General features: G+C 41.4%; 1 protein-coding gene and 1 long non-coding RNA gene across 4 annotated transcripts in view; one reads left to right on the top strand and one right to left on the bottom strand.

The window, feature by feature from the left end:
* The window catches only part of TIGD4 (tigger transposable element derived 4), a 49,947-nt gene that overhangs the window by 20,769 nt on the left and 12,063 nt on the right, over positions 1-17,115 (top strand). For all 3 annotated transcript variants that reach the window (XR_013351062.1, XR_013351061.1, XR_013351060.1), the window contains one exon: positions 11,521-11,661. The gene's annotated coding sequence lies outside the window, so the exon portion shown is untranslated. The remainder of the gene's footprint in view (positions 1-11,520; positions 11,662-17,115) is intronic.
* Positions 433-8,750, bottom strand: LOC144282565 (uncharacterized). Its single transcript, XR_013351064.1, has 3 exons — positions 8,575-8,750; positions 5,106-5,201; positions 433-2,173 (listed from the first exon to the last, which is right to left on the bottom strand). It is a non-coding gene; the product is annotated as an uncharacterized LOC144282565 (long non-coding RNA).

Raw genomic sequence — 17,115 nt, 5'->3', positions numbered from 1 at the left:
ATCACAGGCAAGGTTCTTTCCTCTAATTTTTTATTTGGGGGTATTTTCTTTGGCATTTTAATCCTATTCTTCAGCTATCCTTAGAATAAAAGATAGAGAAAATATTTTTAGAATGATTTGCTGACCTCTCCAAATACTCTTGTCCCTAGAGTGACCACTATTCTCAGCCAGAAGTGTCATTCACTGCTTTATGATGAACACATTAACAGGAATAGGAATCTTTAAAATCACTTCCACTGAAAACATACTTTTCTCACAGTGCTTTACTTCCAATATATCTAATTAACAAGAAACCAGACTTCTTAAAAACTAAATTTATTTCACATGATGCCTCGGTTGGAGGATGGTCTTTTGATTTTTTATTTTCTGTAAGAATTTTTCCCACGAGTTTAGGCAAAAAAAAAAAAATTTAACTTTCAATAATGTGTGTAATAGACATATTGTGCTGAGCAGTTTGAAACCTTCTTTGAATCTAGGAAAGGCACAGTTCCTAATTAACTGCCCAGAGAATGGTTTCACCATATGGGAATCTATTAAGTAGTTCTAGTGATTTCTGTGGGACATAGGGGCAATGATACTACATTTTTAATCAGGCAAGCTAAAAAGCTAACACTTTTTCGACAACTTAGCAGTCCCACTTCTACAAGGGCTCCAGATGTTCAAAGCTCTCAAGAGCAACTCCAGAAATCCTTGTCATGCTCCGTAGGCCCATGGGATTGGTACATGTTTTAGCCTCTGAATAAATACCACCGATGGATTTTTTTTCTTTTTCATTTTGAGACTGTTAAAGGTAGAGGTTTTTAAAATTTACTTGGAAATAGATGAGAAATGCATCGAGACTTGAGATGTACTTGGAATAAAGGTAATTTGGAAGGGTCTTCATCATTCCTGTTAAGCTCAGAGTAATGGAGAGGAAAAACACCCATGCTTTTAGATCTCTTCTGATAAATAGCCTCCTTTGAGAATCCAAATAAAACTTTGGATTTTCTCCAGAAAAAGGACATGTATGTAAAATTTGCTTAAAATGTCAGAAGATTCACTATTAAGAAACCCTGCTTCACCTTCCCATCATATATAGTCTTCATCACTAAAAGTTATGCATATATATGTATATATTCTTTTTAAAGAAATATATATATTTCTTTTCTTTAAAAAGAAAAAAACTCAGTCTCTGAGGAGATTGAGCTCACATCCCACATCTGACTCTTCCTTTTTTTAAACATTTCAATGTTTCCAGTCAATACCTAAAGACATTTTAATAGAATTCTTTTTCTAAACTTGCATTTGAGTTAAGCAATTTCCTCTTCTTTCGCACATTATTTTTTAGCCATCTTCTTTGAATGTTATTTTTAATAGCTTGTTTGTGTATTTTTTACAAGGAATTAACTCCCTTTGCCAAATCCAATTAATAAATAGGACAGTCTGAGGACTTGTGCTCTCTAGAAGGTGAACACAGAGTCCAGAATGTGTACCAGGCTGAACCTCTAGAGCCAGGACTGGCTCATTGCGACACTCTCTGACAGTGTCCTCTACTGAAGCATCAGAAACAACAAGCTTTAATCACTGAGAGTTACAGACTCCAAGCTAACATCCCAGGAATGACTTGTGTTCTATTTTCAGAGCAAAGAAAATAATGATTCAGTCATACAAGCATTATTAGCAGAGCTATTTCAGAACCGGGAGGAAGAATGTCACATAGGGGTAAAATATTTTGAGAGCCTTCTCTGCAGTCTTGCCTTAGGTTGTGGGGAGTGAGGTAGAGGAGTTAACGACCTGGTCTCTACCCTTGGATTTTGCCATCCAGGTGGGAATACAGAATAAAGACACCAGCTGATGCAAGCCATTATATGCTAAGTGTCCAATCCCTGTGACAACAGAATTCCCACAGTGCAAGGAAGAGCATGGTGTGAGCTTAGGTGAAGTGCAGGGTAATCAATCCAGGCTGGAAGAATTACCAAAGATTTTTAGTTGGATATTTTCTGTGTCAGATATAAAGAAAGTCCATTTACAAGGCTTCTAAATGTAGATTGTGGAAGATGAGTCTCTTGATTCTCCTAGGGCTGGTGCAGGATGTAGATAAAGCCACCAACTTCCATCCTTGATTACATAAAGCTCCAATTGCCCTTCCATTCTAAATGCTTTTCCATTCTGAATGTGCATATAATCCTTGAAACTTTAAAAAAAAAAAAAAGAAACTTTACAAATAATTAAAATATCAATTCCTGCCATAGACATAAAAAGAAAGTCAGGCCTCGACTCATGCTTTCGAATGTAAAATATCTCGGATAGCTAGCATGAAAGGATCAAGTGAGGATCGCCAGAGTCCCAGAGAGCACTGAGGTCAAGAAAATTATTTTGGGAGCTAGAAGTTTATATCGAGCATGTCAAGGAGTGGCTGGAAAGTAATGTGGCTCATGTTTCTCCTTGCTGCCTGCCCCAGTAGCCACAAGTGACTTCAAAGCAGCACAACTCTGCCTGCAGGAAAGGGTGTGAAGAAAGAACAAACCACCTCTCCACTAAACTCACTATTTGGCTTACTTTCCAATAATTCAGTTTCACAGTAACTTTAATATTTACCAATTTAAGTACAACATTTATCCTAAGTAGTATACTCAAACCCGCTTCCCACTCCCCTGCCAAATGCAAGCCACTAAGACTTGAGGTTCCACTTAAAGAAAATTTGTGCTATTAATAAGGTCTGATGTAGGTGAAAAATCTCTAAGTTAATGATAGATTCTGAGGAGTCAGGGCTAGCTGAATTCTTGGATGGAATCAGCTGGTTTTCTCACTGTCTCACAAACTTCAATCTCTGCCCTTCCATTTCTTTTATCATGAAGAAGATGATGATGATGAGATGATGATGATGATGATGATGATGATGATGATATACTATACTGGGTGCTTATGGTGTGCCTGGAACTGTGCTAAGCACTTTATGTTCATAAACATCAGAATAGCAATTACCCTGGGCAGATAGTATCATGATTTTACAGGTGGGGAAACCAGTGAACATTCAAACTAGAATTTAAGCATAAAGTTAGAGGATGATTCTAACCCCATTCCCAGGTATGTATCTCCCTCCTCCCTGGAATGCCTTCCCACTCCACTCTGCCCAACCAAATTTAGCGGAGGCCCAGCTTAAATCCTGTGTCCTCTGGTAAATACTCCTACTGCCTATATTGATCTCATCATAGAACTCATAAAGCATCTATTTGTTGAACTCAGAAGAACAGCACATTAGTTAAACATGGAGGACTTGAGATTTCACAACCTGATCACAGTCACAGCACATTGAGTACTTACTATGTACAAGGAATTGTTCCGATAATTATGTGTGGATTAACTGATTTCATGATCACAACAAAGCTATGGGGTCAGAGCTAGTATTATTTCCACTTTGTAGATGTGCAAACTGAGGCAGAGAGAAGTTAAATAACATTCTTTAGGGCACAGAATTAATATGAATATGTAGTCATACCTAGTACACAGAGCAAATGTTAATTATTACTATTTCTACTGCCCACCTCCCTCAAATTCTCAATTTTATCCAGTTGATTCATCTTCCCAGAAAGAAAATAAAGCATCTTCCATGAGCCAGATGCTGGGCTAGAAAGTATTATAATTGCCATTTCATTCATTCAAAAAATATTTACTGAACGCCTACTATATGCCAGATACTGTTCTAGGCATTGGGGATATTCACTGAAAACGAGGGCCTCATCATAATAATCCTGTAAAAATGATTTATAAGCTCCATTATTACCAATGACAAAACTGGGGTTCACACAGCTGGGGAAAGGCTTAAGGCTAAAATATAATTCTCTCGAATTTAAAAGTTCCAGGTCTCTCTCTTACAGGAAATAAGGTTACTTCTGTCTGTGATCCACCTGATAGCACCTATTCTCCCCCATGGGACTTAATGCATTTGGAAATTAGAAGCTCTTGATTCTCTTTCTCATAGTTAGGTTGCAATTTCCCAATAACTCCACCATCACCCTCAGATAGTAATCATAGAATATATGCACGTTATATTACTTCCTCCCCACAGGAAGGTCTTCAAGCAAATAAACTAATCTGGGAACTATTCTGGCTGGGAGCATGGGGTAGGGTAGGATGGATTTCAAGCCCAATGTCTCTGTCTTCTTCTTAAGTCCCTACAGTGACTCCTAATAAGCCCCCAAAGAACTCTACTACTCCACAGGATACAAGAGAAACCATTGTGATCAAGAGAAAAAGTTTTGTTATTGGAGTCAGGAAGCCTATTTTATTAACATTTTTCATGATTTCCTTAACCCCTCCCCATGTATCACCTACTATGATCTAGACACTATTCAAAGCATTTTACAAATACCAACCCCTCTTAACTTCTGACTCCTGATTTGAGTACCAATTTTCCATTTACAAACTATGAGACTATGGTCAAGTCAGTGAACTTCTCTGAGCTTCAGTTTCTTTATCTATTAAATGAGGGCAATAAATTGCCAGGATCCAATGAAATGAGTCATACGTCAGATTAGAAACTATTACAAGTGTTTGTTCTTGGCATTTTGCCAACTGCTGCTCTACAAAAGACATAGCTGTTTCTTCTCAGAGGAGCTCCTGATCTATAATGCCAGGAGTGGACGAGGACAGGCTTGAGCTGTAGAGACTGGGCGATAGAACCAGTCCCTGCATCTCAGATTTCAGGAGAGCATGAAATAGTAGGATACTACTATAATAGCAGTTATACTTAGAGAACCATGCGGGTATATGTGAGTGAATGAGTAATCCACAGAAGAGTTTAACATGGTCCCCTCACATCCCCTAATCTAAATCCTACTTACCTCAGGTCTCAGCTCAGATATTGCTTCCTCCAAAAGGCTTTCCTAATTCCCAAGACCCATATAAAGGCTTATTCTGTGTGCTCCCACAGCGTTCTGTACTTTCTTTCCATCCCCTTTTCTTGATAGTTTTCTCTATCCAGCTCCTCAACCAGACCACAAGCTCTGAGAAGTGTGAAAGCAATTGCACTAAACATCAAAAAAAAAAAAAAAAAAAAAAAAAAAAAAATCAAAAAAAAAAAAAAAAAAAAAAGAAACATCAACCAGATCACCAGCCATACCTACCTTTTCAGCATTGTATTCTCAGCACTTAACAGATATTTGGGCACTTAGTAGGACCTCAATAAAGAGTTTTGTGAAAAAGTGATTCTGTATCTGGAACTGAAGAGATAGGGAGAACTTAGAACCCTAGTATATTTGTAGAAGACTTCCAGAAAGTTGCTATGCTAAGAATACGGATCTCTTCTTATAAGGCACGAAGAAATCACATGCTCCTAAGGTGGTTATGCGATCCGCCCAACATCCAAGGTCACACTGCAAGTCCTTAGGAAATATCTATTGATTTCTCATTCCTAGATGACCTCTGCTCACTAGCCCGCGAAGGTCCTTCCTGTGACCACTAAACCTTGAAGGTGGGTGTCTGTAATGAAGGCTTAAGTTCAATTTTGAAAGTCAAGCACAGGTAGGACAGGTGATCCTTTTTAGGAACTCTGAAGTGTAGACTAGCTTGGAAGAGACTGGAAAAGAAGCCCAACAGTGTTGTATTATGAACCTATTTGGAGTGCGCAAGTATCCTTGTCAGTTTCAGAAGGGTCAATGAGTATTCCGTTCACTGAAGAATTTCATACATTGCTAGGAGATGAAATAGTATTGAGAATGAAATGAAATGTCATCCACAGTGAAATGCAATGTCTGGGAAAGGGAAAAGAAGACAAGGATGATAGGGCTGACAGTCATGGGCAGACAGCCGTTTAGCATAAGTTAATTTACTGGCCAGCTCAATCCAAAAGGATGCCTATATCTGGCTTACAGTATGATATATTAGACTCTGACACGATGGTAGGAGGGGAGAGGGGGGAAAGGACGTTTCCAAGGACGTAATATATTTTGTGTATGAACTGCAGAAGCACAAGAAAGACCAAAAAGAAACTGGTGTTTTCATCTTTTTAGACTCTTGCCATCCTTGTGTCTGTGCCAACTCCTTCTCTGGGATGCAGGACTCAAGCAGTTTGATGCATGATATTAAACTATGTCTCTCCATGGAGGCAGATAAAAAATGCCATTGGGAATCAGCCAGAGATATGCATATACCTGCACCCCCATATGTCAGTACACGGTTAACTTTCCATGAGAGCCGACTAGAAAGAAAATCAGATATGTTACATATGTATTTCTAAGAATATGACTTTATACTGGGTTATTGGTAAACAAGGCCTCAGGTTATCATTCAAAACATTTTAAATACAATGAATAAGACCTTGATTTCTAAAAGCTCGACAAAAAAGAAGAAGAAGAAGAAAACATGACATAGTGCTTTTCCAATTCTAAGCAGCTGACAAAACCAGTTCCTAGTAAGGCATCTGAAACTTTTATCTTTTTTTCCCTAAGCAGACAGGGAAGGAAGCACAGAAATAATTGCACAAGAGAAGCATCAAGGAGGTAGTGAAGATAAAGCATACTATTAGACTGTATGCTATTCCCCTTGGAGCAACTTGGACAGAGTAGGGACTCAATACTTCCTTTAAATGACAGAGCTGAGAGTTTCCATCTGAAGCAAGACAAGTCTTCTGTCATTCAAAGGCTATTGTAATAAGGATCTAGTGACCCTGCCATTGCTCTCAGCTGTTGTCACATGGCTGTCAGTCAGAGTAAAGGCCTAGGAAAAAGAAATGTCCTGGGCAGAATGACTTTGTCCAGTCTGGGTATGGCTCCCACCTCTCCAGCCACCCTATTTGCGTGATCTTAAAGTGCCTTTGGAATAGCTCGCCTACTGACAGCTGCCTCTGGGGAAAAAGGGGTAGGATTTGATTTGGAAAATGTCTATATTCTTGAAATTTTGGATTTAAATATAAGATTAAATCATATTATAAATGCACTTTTGGAGTTTGTTGTATAAAAGGACATCTCTGGTGTATTTCTCCAAGTGCAAACTCTTAACCTTAAAGAAAAACAATACAGGTGATAATATTGTAATGAATGTATTCTTTAAGTTTGACTTTTAGATTATTTAAATAAATAATGTAATGAATGTATTCTTTGAGTTTGACTTTTTAAAAATGGCAGATTTTCTTAGAGTGAAATAAATACCTTTATATTCTAAAACGTATTTCTGAGATTGTTCTGTTTCTAGGCAATCGATTAATAAATCATTGAAATATAAGATATATTCAATGAATATTTTTTTCAAGTACAGATCCAACAGAAAGGTTCCCCCTTTATATTTTGTGAGGTAGAAATTTATTTTAACTATTATTCCATAAAGGAAATAAGAATTTGACATCCAAATAGTAAAAAGGGCATAGCCTAAAGGACACTTGGTAGCCTGACAACAAACACAGATGAAATATATTTTTTTACAAATATACACAACACTTTTGCATTTAGAAGAATTGCAACCGGAAATCTTATTTTACAAGATGGCATTGCATATAATCATTAGTTTGATGCTTGTGGTTATATATTCAATGGGCTATTCAATGGGCTACCACAAAGTAGAATATAAATGTTCAATTTATTTTCATATTTTACCTTTATCATTTTCTATTAAACTCTGTTTCTCACAGATTTGTCAACAAAACTGGAATAACGCTCTTAATGGGATTTCCCTCAATCTGGAATATTCTGTGTAAACTGAAACCTGTTTACTGAGCTGTGATGCTGTCCTTATTCCTGGGTCCTAACGAATCTGTGGGGTGGGATCTAGGTGCCTAAAAGGAACTCCTATCCAGTGACTCTTAAGCTGAGGCTGGGCAGCTGGAGGCCGTGGGAGCCTCCACTCACTTTGATTTTGGACTTCTGGCCCCCAGAACTGTGAGACAAGACATTTTTGTTGTGTTTAAGTCACCCAGGCATAGCAGACCAGGAAAGTCATCCAAACATCTTTTGCTTTTTATGACTCAATTCTCTGTCTTCAATAGCCTTTGAGGGGAACCAGGTTGTTACATTAAGCAAGAGATTCTGTGCGGAATCTCTTTGTTGACCAAGTGACACTTTAGTCTCTTTGTTGACCAACCCCCTTACTGGTTTTCAGGCTCCATCTGTGGGTCATTCTTCATCATCTTGACTTCTCTCACCCTGGGCCATTCGTCCTGCTTTTTGCTTCGGTTTGCTTCCTTGTGGCCTGACAACTAGCAGGAGTGTGTTTGTACAGGCACATGGGTGCCCTGTCTGCTGTTCTTTCCCACATGTAATGCCTGAGGAGGCTCAGAACCGGCTCAGTGGGTTTATGTTTGGATGAATCAGTTATGTTCAGGTCTTTTTCTAAGACATTTACGCTCTTAATTTTCATCCGCTTATATCAGTATACAGGCATTTGCCACCGGTATATATAATTACTGGCCCACTTCAGAGACTCTCTCTCTTTTTAACCAAAACAATGTCTCCTTATTTGGTGACCCTCCCTGGTCCCTGTATGTCTGCTCTGGAGCTATAGTAATCCCCTACTAAATTTAAGGCTGAAGGCAGACTCTCACTGCTCTTTTTAAAACAGCTCACATCATACTTTAATCAGTCAAGAAAGTACACACATACTTACTAAGCACCAGGTAAGGGCCCGGCACTGCACTGGAGGGTTTCATGAGTACAAATCATCATGTATCCGCCACTAGAAAGGAGGGAAATCCCTTAGTCTTCCTTTCCAGCCCTCTGGCTCTCCCCAAATGCTGGCCCTCTAAATTCCTCAGGGTATCATCACACCACAAACAGAGCTGTTTCCTTACTTAGACACTGGAGTTCCTCCAGCTAATGTAAAAACAGAGGAGAAAATATGTTCTCTGCTGTACCCGAGCCCTATTTTTGTCTTTTGGATACTAATTCCAACCAGCTATGCAGCAGACACACCTTAAGGCCTCCTGTCCTGGGCTGTCCTCTCTGGCCTCCTGCCCTGCCTCTGCACACCACCCCCATTCCACACCAGTTCCCAGCAGCAGCAGCCTGCCAGGGCTGAGCAAGCCACCACTAGTGTGGGGACCCCTAGAGTTGCCAGGATACAGGGAGATCTAGAGGGCTTGCAGGGAGGGTGGTCCCAAGCAGGGGTGATGTGGGATTCTGAAGGAGCTGGGGCAGCAGCCATTGCTAACCTGTAGAGAAACATTTATCTTTTTAACGATTGATATGGCCACACTGATGGGTGCTGATGGATACCAGCCCCACCTCACTGTGCAGCCAACGCTGAATAACTGAACCTTGCTGAGATCCAAATTTCTCATGTGTCAAAAGAAGCATATCTGTCCTGCCTCCCTACATCGTCCTTATGGGTCATAGTCCATAATGAATACTGCTTAACAGCAGAACTTAGATGACTTTTACTTAAACTTTGCCTTTATATTTACCAGGGCCATCCGAATGGTCTTGAGCAAATTATTTAATGTTTCTATGCTTGCTTTCTCATCTGTAAACAAGAGGTAGAACTAGCCCCCACCTCGTAGGGTCCTTGTGAAGATTACATTGACATGAGTCAATACATGTAGAGTGATCGAAACAGTGACGGGCACCATAATAACCATTAGGCGGCTCTGAGTTGGCAGCTATTGAGTTGGCCCTGAGTTGGCAGCTAATGACTTTCCTGGTCTGCTATGGCTGGGTGACTTAAACACAACAAAAATGTCTTGTCTCACAGTTCTTTTTTTTTTTTTTTCCCACAGTTCTGATCCCACTTCTCCTAGAAGTTGAAGGAAAGGCTCTAGGCTCTAGTCTCAAGATGAAGGTCCTGAGGATGAGCAGATAGGGAGGCTGTACTTTGGTTTGCTTTGGGTTAATGGATATTTATATGGCTAGATGCTGATCGCTACCAAAATAAACAGAAAAGGCAAAGAGATTATTTTCAACCCTTACATGCCTTCTAAAAGTTGTCCCTAGTTTTCTGAGTCATCAGATACCATGCACCATCTTTTCTTGACAACCTTGTTATTTTTTCCACTATCCCCTTAGGGGACCTTGGGCAAATCACTTCAGTTTCTGGAGCCTCACTTTCTTTTCTGTTAAACAGGGACACACAAGTGAGAATCAAGCCAGGTAAGGTATATAGAAGTCCTCTAAAAATAAGAGGTGTCATATAAACATTATGGAGGAAGACATTTTATGGTTTATTAAGTCTATAAGTACAAGCATCTCTTTAAGATTGGAAATACTCCTGTAGGAGGCATCCAAGCCTCAAGATAGACAACGATACCTGTGGTCATATTCAAAGGATGAGGATTATGTATTTCAAAGGCAGATAGACCAGAAGGCTGGAGAGTGACTTAACAACGGTGCTCACCTATAGAAAAGGCTAGACAGGATTACGGTCAACTCTTTCCATCTTCACTGATGACAGAATAAAAGAAAATGAGCATCAACAAGGGGGATTTCCAGTAGACATAAAATCTTTTTCTGTGAGTGAGGATTCTTAAACATTGAGTGCAGGGCTCAGTCTGCATGGAGTCTCCTCTCTGAAGGCCCATAGATGTGGTACTTAGTAAGGACATGAGAACCAGCACATGGGGTCAGATCAGGGGTTTGCTGGGACCAAGGAACTCTGGGTTGGAAAAGAAAGAAAGCCCCCTTCCCATGCCAGAAAAGACCCTCTGCATTCCCAAACTGCCATGTTCACATCCACACTTTTCTTGAACAAATTTATGTTTTTAGCTTTTGCCAATTTACTGATTCACATGTATCCTATTTCTAAACTAGCATTCTTGTTATTAAAGGGTTGTTGCATTTATAGGTTAGAAGCACAAACTTGGAATGGAAGAGCCTGGGTTCCCTTCTGGATTTTGCCCTCTTCCAGCTGTGCTGCTTTGGTTAATTAACTGATTGCTCTACATTGGTTTCCTTATCTGTAAAATGGAGATAATAAAAGTTCCTACCTTAGGGGTGGCTGTCAGCGTACCTGGTACAAAATAAATGGCCCAAAGTTGTAGCCAATATTATGCTAAAGCAACCTCCTCAGTTTCAAAGGGGTGCCTTTTAGATCTTGCACTTGGAGATCCGTTTGTTCTATTAGCTTGGAGTTTTAGATGCAACAGCTTTCTAGTCTGTGGTGTATTCCTTTTCATCTTAAAAAAAAATGTATTCTTGCAAGAAAATACATCTCCCTCCTTGTTTACTCTAGTTACCATTCTCTGAACTTTCTCAGACTCCATTACATCTGCCTTGAAGGGAAGTGACCTGGAATTGTCCAAGTGATGTCCTCCCTAAAGGGAGAAAGCTGGGCTGAATAATTTATTAAGGTACCTTCTGGCAAAATGAATCTCTGCAATGATTCTTAGGTTAAAGAATTTTTTTTTCAGCCTGCCTCAGTCTGTTAGCAGAGATCTCTTTATAACACTAGAGGTCACTGTTAAAGCAATATTTCAAAAGCCTAAGCCTTACATCAGCAATAAAATTGAGATAGAATCCTTCAGAGCACGATTATATGGATAGTTCGAGGGCAGCAGCTGGAATTTTGTCAAGTTCCTAAATTGAAATCCACTTCTAATCTCTTCTTGTTTCTCACCCTTAGAAAACAATTCCGCTTTCCCTGTGGTAGTAAGACCTCTACCTGGGAAGACCTGAGACTGAGAAGTCTGCTCTGGCTTGAACTGCTGACTTCCAAATCAACCTCTCCTGCCCTGACACAAGAGCCAGGACTACTTGTGTATTTGTGAGCATCTTCAACTCATTTCCATTTGTCAACACCCCCTGCTTGCACCTGCCACTCCAAACCTGTTCAACGGGAATCTGGGAATCCGCTTCCCAGACCCTCTGTCTCCTCCAATTTCACATCCAAAGAGACTCCCTTCTCAACTTTCTCACTAGTGATTAAGGCCAGATTCAGTCTGCAAATTAAGGCCCTCCATTCACCAAGTCCTGTTCATTTTATATCCTACCTGCCTTCTGAATATGTCTTTTTCTGTACAATCGGGATAACAACTGTATACTTTTCATAGTGCTATGGGGATAAATAAGGCTACCATTAGGCAGCAGCCAGGAGAATGCCTAGTCTTAGGCTACCCCTGTGCCACTATCACACCTTCCCCAGCAGCCATCTAGGGGGATCCCAGAACCTGTCCAGCTCCTGTCAAGATCTCTTGGTCCCTCCCAATCTGCCATGTGAGCCTCAGGACTGACTCACCATGTCCTCTATCCTCTAAGACCCAGGACTTTCAAGTGACCTCTCATCCTCAAGAGTCTAGTCCTTACCCTATTTCCTTTCTTTTTTTAAAGATTGTATTTATTTATTCATGAGAGACACAGAGAGAGAGGCAGAGACATAGGCAGAGGGAGAAGCAGGCTCCCTGCGGGGAACCCGATGTGGAACTCGATTCTAGGATGCTGGGATCATGACCTGAGCCAAAGGCAGACACTCAACCCCTGTGCCACCCAGGGTGCACGCCACCCCCCCTGTTTCTTGACCTCATCTGGCATTCCTCACCCGGTGTTCCTTTCCAACCCCTGCCCTCTGGAACTTGGGTCAGTCATCAGCAAAATCTTCCTTTCCCTCTATCACTTCTCTGAGTGTTCCTCTCACCTCCCCAACTGAAACTTGGCTCTGTCCCCTAGGGACGCTGCTTTCCCCGTGGCCCTGTGCAGTGGTGGCTGGATCTCTCCCCTGGGGTTGAGATGGGGGGATGGGGCTCCTCTTGTTCCTCCTTGCTGCCTCTAGACCACGCTCACTCAGCTTTGATGATCTTATCAACAGACTGTAACGATCTCCAGTTATTGTGACCACATTTTGATTATTTTAATCTGTCTCACCTTCACTTTCCCAGTATTACCCCATCTTGAGTCTTAGCTATCTCCAGGGACCCATGCATCAGCTTTCCAGCACCTTGACTTCTCTTCCAATGACCCTGTCCTCTACCCACCTGACCTCAGCTACTCATTCCCATGGCCTTACCCTAGACAAATGGTGTCCAAGAGAACTCCTGCCAAGAAAACACAGAAATGTTTTCTCTACTCTTTCTGATAGGGCCTCAGTCACAAGTGGTTACTGAATACTCAAAATGTGACTAGTGCAACTGAAGAAAACAAATTTTAAATTTTATTTAATGTTGAACTAATTTAAATGTAAAGCAACTCTCTGTGCTTGTGTTCTTGTGCTCTCCTGCTTGTATCCCTGAAGTTGGCTCCTAGCTAAGGCCAACTCACCCCTAGCGCCTTAGAGCCCACCCCTCTCACTGCTAAATTCTCCCTCCTTTCTTCATCAGTTTTTCCATTTCTACAAGGTCATTTCCATCAACCTGCAAACATGCTGTTATTTCTCCCATTTTAAGAAAAATCTCTCTTGACCCCAGCTCTACATCTGGCACTTTGTATTCCCCTCATTCTCTAGAGCAAAACTCCTTGAGAAAATGGTCCACACTCACAGACATCAACTTCTTTCCTCTTGTGATTGCTTAAATCTCCACTCAGAAACTGCTCTTAACACAGTACCTGTGACCCCATTTGCTAAACCCAGTAATTATTTCCCAGTCCTCATCTAACCTAATGATCAGCAGCATTGTAGGCTTGCTTGACACTCTTCCTTGGAACACTTTCTTCACTCGGTTCCAGGACAGCACACTTGCCTGGTTTTCTTCCCACCTTGCTGGCTGCTCCATCTTCATCTCCTATAATAGCTTCTTCTTCCTCAACTCTACAACCTCTGAATATCAGCATGCCCAAGGTTTTGTCCTTGGACTTCTTCTTTTTTCTGTTATTCACTCCTTAGCTGATCTCACCTAGTCTCATAGCTTTGGACATCACCTACATTCTGATCATCCTTGTGTTTTTCTCTCTAATGCAGACCACTCCTCTGAAGTCCAGCCCAAATTATCTAACTGCCAGCTTGACATCTCTAACCTAACAGGTCCCAAACTGAACTCCTGATATCCACCTCCTTGCAAAAGTCACTTGCTCTTCCTAAAGTGTTCTCCATGTCAGTTAAGGGCAATTCCATTTATTTTTCAGCTGCTCAGCCAAAATCATTAGAAATATCTTTGGCCTTCTCTCTCTCTCTCTCTCTCTCTCTCCATGGATCATACATATGCACACACACACTGTACCTGATGCATCAGCAAATTTTATTGACTTTATCTTCAAATTATTTTTTTAAAGATTTTATTTATTATTTGAGAGAGAGAGAGAGAACAGGAGTTGGGAGGAGGGGCAGAGGGAGAGAGAGAACCAGACTGCCCGCTGAGCAGGGATCCCGACTTGGGGCTCGATCAGGAGATTCCGGGATCATGACTTGAGCCGAAGTCAGACGCTCAACCGACTGAACCACCTAGATGCCCAAATTATAACCAGAAACTGATTGCCTCTCACCACTTGCATTGCAACTGCTTTGTTCTCAGCCGTCGTCCTCTCTCTCCTAGATCCCAGCACTGGTGATTTCTCTGATCCTGCCCTTGTCCCCTGCAATCTGGGATGATCCTGGTAACATTTAAGTTCCATCATGTCACTCTTCTGCTCAGGATGCTCCAAAGTCCTAATTATAGCTTTCAAGGTCCAATGAGATTAGGGCCCTATTATTGATTTTACCAAGTCTTTAATTTCTCTTTCCTTCCTTCACTTGAGACTTGCCAGACCAACCTTCCCACTGCTACTGGAAATGACCATATATGCTCCTGCCTCTGGGACTTTGCATGTGCTATTCACTCTGCATGGAGGCTCTTCCCCGAGATCTCTGTGGCTAGGTCCCTCATTTCTTCAAGTCTATTCAAATCTCACCTTTTATTGAGGCCTCTCCTGGCTCTGCCATCTAAATTTTTTACACCCCTCTTCAGCACTGTGTTTCTTTTCCTGTAGCATTTTTTTTCCTCCTTAGCTCTTAGCTCTATCTAACATGCTACTAAATTTTATTTATTTAGCCTGTTTATTGTCTGTCTCCCCCGGTAGAATGTAAGCTCTATGAAAGCAAGGATTTTTGTTGGTTTTATTCACTGCTGTATCTGGATCTCTGTCTGGGATATAGTAGGTACTCAAATATTTACTGAGCGAATTAATAAAATAATCCACATCATGCTCTTAGAACTGTGCCTGGCATATAGCAATAGTTTTATGAATCTTCACTGGTATTTTTATTGCTGTAACCGTCATCTTCTTCATCCCTGCAGCTGTCCCCTCAGACCCTCACTATCTCTTGCCTGACTAGCTCGCTGGTCTCAAGAGTTGTCTTCCAGCCACCTTGAGACCAACCTACCCACTGTTTCCAGAGTTATGCTTCCTGAAAACAAATTCGATTTCTTTCATTCCTCTGTTTAAAAACGTTTTGGTGACTCTCCACTGCATTCAGATAAAGTCCTGGTACTGATGTCACAGACAAAGGGGCCACACGTGGCACATGCTCATCTCTCCAGGCCGCTTCCTCCACTCCCTCCTTACTTAAGAAACACAGCACACCACGCTGCTTCTCAACGCTGAGTCTCTCTGCCCTGCCCTTCCCTTCCCTTCTTGGCTGCCTCGTCAGCTCCTTGTCATCCCTTAAAATCCTCTTCGGGGCAACATCTCCTCCCCTGGAGTCGATTATTACCTCCTTTGTGCTCTTTCTCTCTCTTAGACATACATCCTTTAGGAGCTACATCGTATTATCTGTCTTTATGTGTTTTCTGCCCACTTTTTGAGTCTGATTTTCTCTTCTTCCTGTCTGCCTCTCTTACTTGGTGCAAACTGTTTATTCTCTCTCTCTTTATGATTTTATTTATTCATGAGAGACACAGAGAGAGAGGCAGAGACCCAGGCAGAGGGAGAAGCAGGCTCCCTGCGGGGAGCCCGATATGGGACTCAATCCCGGGACCCCAGGATGGTGACCCCAGCCAACCACTGAGCCATCCAGGCATCCCTCTGTTTTCTCTTTGAGGCCTAGTGATTGTTGAGTTAAATTGACTCCATCCATATTTCCTAACCCACATTTGTGCACAGCCCTCTAGGATTTATGCTTTTTAGACTGGCTATAGACTACCACTCCATGAGGGAGAAAGGTTGTTACTCACGTCTCTGTACTTAGCATCTGGTTCATAGGAGGTGTGTCATCAACATTTCCTGAATGAATGCTTGAAAATTTGCACATTCCTCTGGAGAGTACAAGGCTAATTTGGGTGAGGATGTGTGAAGTCACACATTTTACTTGAAACTTTGAGGGGGAAAATATTAAAGAATCTAATGAGTATGTAACCTAAATAATATATTAAAACAAACACATTGTGAATAAGAATAAGAAATTCATTGGGATCCCTGGGTGGCTCAGCGGTTTGACACCTGCCTTCGGCCCAGGGCGTGATCCTGGAGTCCCAGGATCGAGTCCCATGTCTGGCTCCTTGCATGGGGCCTGTCTTCTGCCTGTGTCTCTGCCTCTCCCCCCACTCTCTCTGTGTGTCTCTTATGAATAAATGAATAAAATCTTTTAAAAAAAGAATATGAAATTCACAAGAACTTTAAAGAATAAACAGGATGCTTATTAGAAATTCTGAGCGTGTGGCCGGTCCCTCTGGGCTTCTTCTTCTGGTCCCTCAGAGGCGAGAGGTCATTCTCTTCTGGCTGCTGGTTGAGCTGCCTCAGTGGAAGATTTAGAAGGTCTACCTTCCACTCATGCCACTTTTCATTTTCCTTGTTCACATAAGCACCATTAGGAGGCTCTGTCTGGACGCCCAAACACCTCCCCACTGAACCTGTGCCCATTCAGTAATCGAGGCTTTCTTCTATTATCCTTCACCATCAAGTTCAAAACTCTAGATTCCATTCTTACTTCCCCCAAACAACACCCACTTAAGGAGGTGTTTGCTAATCTAAGATAACCTAACATCTTTTAAAAAATTATTTATTTATTTATTTATTTATTTATTTATTTATTTATTTATTTGAGAGAGAGAGAGAGAGAATGCGTGGGAAAGAGTAGGAGAGGGGGTGGGAGAGGGAGAGAATCTCAAGCAGACTCCACACTCACTGGACCCAGGACTTGATCTCACCACCCCAACATCATGACCTGAGCCAAAATCACAGGCCAGAGGCCAAACTGACTGAGCCACCCAGGCACCTAACCTAAAATAACCTAACATCTTATTCTCTTTCCTAATTGGAAACATCCTCAGGGATGCCTGGGTGGCTCAGTGGTTGAGCATCTGCTCAGGTCATGATC

The sequence above is a fragment of the Canis aureus genome, chromosome 13 (genome assembly GCF_053574225.1).
Source record: "Canis aureus isolate CA01 chromosome 13, VMU_Caureus_v.1.0, whole genome shotgun sequence".
Classification (NCBI taxonomy): Eukaryota; Metazoa; Chordata; class Mammalia; order Carnivora; family Canidae; genus Canis; species Canis aureus.
This window is presented reverse-complemented; position numbering and strand designations above follow the sequence as displayed.